Raw genomic sequence first — 5,912 nt, forward strand, 5'->3', positions numbered from 1 at the left:
TGTATCTCCTTAAGGAGCACCTGTGTTGTTTGTGAAAAAGAAGGATGGATCGCTGCGATTGTGTATTGATTATCGCAGATTGAATCAAGTGAAGGTAAAGAACAAGTATCCTTTGCCCAGGATAGATGATCTATTTGATCAGTTGGAAGGGGCACGGTACTTCACCAAGATCGACCTGCAGCTAGGGTATCATCAGTTGTACGTCAGAGATGAGGACGTGCAAAAAATAGTGTTCAGAACCAGCATTGGGCACTACGAGTTCCTTGTGATGTCATTTGGACTCACAAACGCACCAGCCGTGTTCATGGACCTGATGAACCAAGTTTTTTGGCCGTATCTTTACCGATTCGTCATCGTCTTTATAGATGACATCCTGATATACTCCCAGAGTGGAAAGGATCATGAGGAGCACCTGCGAGCAGTCTTTGATACTCTCAAGAAGAACCAGTTGTTTGCCCATTACAAGAAGTATGACTTCTGAAAGGAAGAAGTCAAGTTCCTGGGACACGTGGTGTCCAAGGAAGGGATAGATGTGGACCTTGCTAAGGTGACCGCAGTTCAGTACTGGGAGCAGTCGGTTCAGTTACTGAAGTAAGGAGTTTCCTCGGTCTGGTAGGTTACTATCAACGATTCATTAAGGATTTTTCCAAGATAGCCAGACTGTTGTCTGAGCTCACTCGGAAGGATCTTAAGTTTGCCTAGAATGAGAAGGAGAAGCAGCCTTTTAGGAACTGAAGGACAAGTTAACATCCGCACTCATGCTAGTATTACTAGAGCAGGGGGTCAAATATACGATATACACCGATGCATCTCATGTTAATTTGGGTTGTGTTCTGATGTAGAAGGACAGAGTGATTGCTTACACCTCATGACAGTTGAGGAAGCACGAGGAAAACTACCCTACACACGACCTGGAGTTAGTAGCCGTCATCTTTGCATTAAAGCTCCAGAGACATTACCTCTACGGAGAGGAGTTCAAGCTCTTTTGCGACCACAAGAGCCTCAAGTGCATATTCACGTAGAGGGACCTGAATATGAGGCAACGATGATGGATGGAAACCTTGAAAGACTTCAAGTTCGAGGTCTCCTACCATCCTAGCAAGTGTCATGCCCCAAACTCAGAAAACGGGCTCACAAAATTCTCGATCGCCGAATCTGGGGCCGACAGCCTCCGTAGTGCCCCATTCTTGGATCCCAGCACTCATGTGCCCGATTCCGATCCTGGGATCCTACAAGGAGGATTTTCAGTATGAACTTTTTTTTGTAATGGAGCATAACCACAAGTATAACCAAGTCATAAAGGCAACATCATCATCACATATCCACTAATATAATCATTTGAGTACAATGCTGAAAGGGAAATATATATATATATATATATATATATCAAAATCAAAGCTTCAGAGGACAACTCCACACTCCAAGCTCAACGCTACTACAACCTAATGCCACCTGCACGCATCTATCGTGCATAAGCTTACAAAAACTTAAAGGGTGGTGAAAGTGTGTGCACAAGATAAGTGCCAAGTATACCATAAAGCCCATAAATCGTACATAATCGGAATAAGCGAAAATACTGATAAGATCATGATTCATACGATATCAGAGTAAGCAGAAATATACTGGTAAGTCCATGAGTGCTATCAGTCGTACCAAGGCTATGTGATGCAAAACATAATAAGACAATAACAGATGCTGAGGATGGAAATGCAATATGCAAACCCTGACGAGCCACGAATACCATCAACCTCATCTAGGCCATATGAGTGTAAAAACATAGTAACCCAAAATGCTAAGTACTGCGGATGCAGTGTAATATGCGGTGCGAATGAAGTGACCATGCTGGAATGTGAAGTCAGGATGATAGTATGTAATATCGCAGGCTACGGGGTCCACCACAAGGGACTTCTATCCAAACTAGTCTCATACCTAAATTTGGATAGTCCGACTCAATGTGGCAAACTCCTGATCTCAGGTTAGTAGCGTGCCCAACCGAAATCCTGGCCATGTGAAGGTACACGTAACAAATAGTTACACACCACCAGCCCAAGTGGATAGTGAATGAATGAATGAATGGATATGTAATTCCTGCTCAATAGGTCCACATATCAGTACGGTTGCTCTCTAGGGAAATCACCGGGGTCTATCACACTCCACTCCAACTGCCTCCTCCCTAGTTGCACAGCCCAGTGAGTGGAAGAGACCTCACTATCCGCCTGCCAATATCGGGCCCGACTCGTCGATAGTGGACCCATTTATAAGCTGGTCATACTCATCCTACTTATAGCCCCCTCACTCGGGCGGATAAGGCCACACCCCTTTCCAACCCACCATGACACAGTGGGAGACACAACCTCATGGTATAGGCACCGGTGCTCATATTCCACTCGGTCTAGACGTTGGAGCATCTCCTGGTACTAAGGAGGTTCTGAGATTTTTACCCAAGGACATCCTACGTGCCCACAGTGCTAGAACTAAGCATTTTCGGTGTCCTATATGGCCATCCACGATGTGTCTGTGGAGGCCACAACCCTGATGTTGCTAGGACGTACAATGATCAAGTCACAAATATGCGAGATGCATGAGTCACACTATCTAGTCATGCAGCAATTCTACATGTATGGCGCGATAATGTGGGCACTCCATATCATAAGGAGTCAAGTAAATAGCCTACCCAATGGCATATTCTATGATCAAACATTCCTCATGTCAGATATACATATGATGCGTATAGGCATAAATCATGGAGTTATACTAAGCATTTTATATGACGATGAACTATCCCCACAACGAAGATGGGCCTTGATGGCCTACACACAACAAGTATGGGCCTATCAATGGGCCCTAGGGAGAGTTATAGTGCGGACATTTAACCAACATTATTCTTATAATGTGGACATCAAACCAACATTACTCCCAAGGCATGGCCCGTTATAGATGTCATTACATAACCCACAGTGGAATCACATTACAATGGGCCCTAACCCATGGGCTCCAAATACATCACAATGGGCCTCAACCCATCGGCCCTATACACATCACAGTGGGTCTCAACCCACAGGCCTTTATACATCACAATGGGTCTCAACCCATAGGCCCTAATACATCATAATGGGCCTCAATCCATGGGCCCTAATATATCATAATGGGCCTCAACCCATGGGCCCTAGAATACATCAAAATGGGCCTAATCACATGGTCCTCATATATGTCAAGGTGGTCTCAACAATGGGCCTCATACAAATGATGGGGGGCCTCAATAATGGGTCCTCATACACATCAAGGTTGGCCTCAATAACGGGCCCTCATACACATCAAGGTGGGCCTCAATAACGAGCCCTCATACACATCAAGGTGGGCCTCAATAATGAGCCCTCATACACATCAAGGTGGGCCTCAATAATGGGCCCTCATGCATATCAAGGTGGGCCTCAATAACGAGTCCTCATACACATCAAAGTGGGCCTCAATAATGGGCCCTCATGCACATCAAGGTGGGCCTTAACAACGGGCCCTCATACACATTAAGGTGGGCCTCAATAATAAGCCCTCATACACATCAAGGTGGGCCTCAATAACGAGCCCTCATACACATCAAGGTAGGCCTCAATAACGTGCCGTCATATACGTCGCATTGGGCCACATTGCATGGGCCCGAAAACTGATGGATGGCAAGGATAAAACATAGATATCATGGTGGGCCTCATAGACAACCCAAGACTCTAAACAGATGAACAATATGTATATAACACATACTTCATGGTTGGTGTTGATCTGCACCATTGCAGATGCATGGCTAACACACATCATGGCCCCACGCGCTAGATGTAGCTCACGTGCAAGGTGGGCGAGGGAGATACAACACTTACATTATGGTGGGACCCATGCATGTGGGTTGAATGGCAAGGATGAAACACGTACACCACTGTGCGTCCCACGGATGGTGCAGACGTGATTAAAGTGGGCCTCAAACAGTACCGTTCAGGGATGAACGGATTGGATGTACAATACATACATGGGGTGGGTCCCACAGATATGGACGGTTTAGGTATAACACATACCTCATGATCAGGGCCCACATTAGCTATGGACGGCATAGATGGTATGTAAAAATAGATGGACGGCTTGCATAACAACACATCAGATGTGGGTCCCACCGTCTGGACCGTCCATCAAAATGGACAGACGGTGCGGACTTGAAACCCATATATCATGGTGGTCCCACATCCCATGGCTGGGATATGATAAAACACATATCACATGGTGGGTACCCACCGTCCACACCACTGGACGGTGGTGTAAATAAAACTCATACATCATTGAGGGTCCCACCGTCCACACCACTGGACGGTGGTGTGAATAAAACACATACATCATTAGTGGGTCCCACGTGGGGCCCACTATAACGTTTATTCATCATCCAACTGTTGATAAGGTCACACAGACCTAGCTGAAAAGGAAAATCAAATTTCATATCTGATCTAAAACTTTTGTAACCACAGAAAGAAGGTTTCAATGACAGCCATTCAATCCCACTGTTTCCTACGACGTGGGCCACCTGGATTCTTAAAATAGCTAATTTTTAGGGTGGGGTCCACTATCCTAAGGGGCTATCAAATGCATGGTGTTGATGTTTAGCACACATCACGTGGGGCCCATGGTTGGGACCACATCCCTAGCCAGTCCGTCCACAGCGCAGCAGCGCGTGCTGCTGCTGGACGTCAGCGGCGGCAGGTGGCTGCTGCCTATATTATTTTATTATTTTTTTGTAAAAATGTATTTTTTGATGGTTTTTCACAGGTGGGGCCCGCATCAGGGAAATTCGACCCCGCCATTTTTCTCTACAGACCATAACAAATCCAATAAGTCCAATATTAGGCATCTTTCAGTGTATAGAAAATTTTGAGTGAACTTAAATGGTGAAAATCACATTTTGCTAAGGTACGGCCCACCAGTTAGTCGGATCAGTTTCATTTTTCGGCTCAACGCCTAATACGGGCTTGGGAATGGAATGGACGGCATGGATTAAACTTATACAACAAGGTGGGGTCTACATGAGCGACCCACTCCAAGGCTTGAACCAAGCCAATACTTTAGTTTTCATTTCACATCCAGCGTCTCTGAACACTGGACGGCTTGGCCACAACACATGCATTTAAGGTGGGCCCTACTCAAGTGGGCCACCAAATGCATAGATGATGTGGATACAACATAAATATAAAGTGGGCCCCACCTATAAATGGCTTGGACCAAATACATGCTTCATGGTGGGGTCCATCCAAGTGGACCACACGGCCACATCATCACTCATAAAAAAATATATGGAAAGAGAGGGAAAGAGAGATAGAAAGAGAGAGGGACACGTGTGATGGAGGGCTCCGCCACTATGAGCCCTCCCTTGCATTCAATCATACATTAAGTGGGTCCCAATATATGTGGGCCCATCAAATCAAAGATCGGCGGTGGAGATTCCTCCTCCACCAAAATGAAAGGTCTAGATGACCTCTTTCAAACTTAGAAAGTAAACACCATGATGGGGTCCATGGAGAATGGCCCCATCATGGAATGATCATGATAATCAAGGTGGGCCATTGGCCACATCTTAGGGTCCAACGTGAGATCCACACCATCGATCGGTAGGCCTCACTTAGCCCATCATAAAAACATGAAAAATAGCCTATAGAAGCACCCACCATTTGATCTTCTCAGTCCGTTGGAATGCCAATCTCCTTGTGCTTCACATTGATGGAGAGGATGAAAAATAAAGGGCTAGGATGATGGATTTTTGGGATGAAAAGTGGGCCACACAACTCACTTTTCTCTCATGGAAGAGCTTGGACGTGAGCTCATTTGGTTGCTTGGAATTTGTGAAGAGAAAGAGAGAGAGAGAGAGAGAGAGAGAGAGAGAGAGA

The sequence above is a fragment of the Magnolia sinica genome, chromosome 8 (genome assembly GCF_029962835.1).
Source record: "Magnolia sinica isolate HGM2019 chromosome 8, MsV1, whole genome shotgun sequence".
Taxonomy (NCBI): Eukaryota; Viridiplantae; Streptophyta; class Magnoliopsida; order Magnoliales; family Magnoliaceae; genus Magnolia; species Magnolia sinica.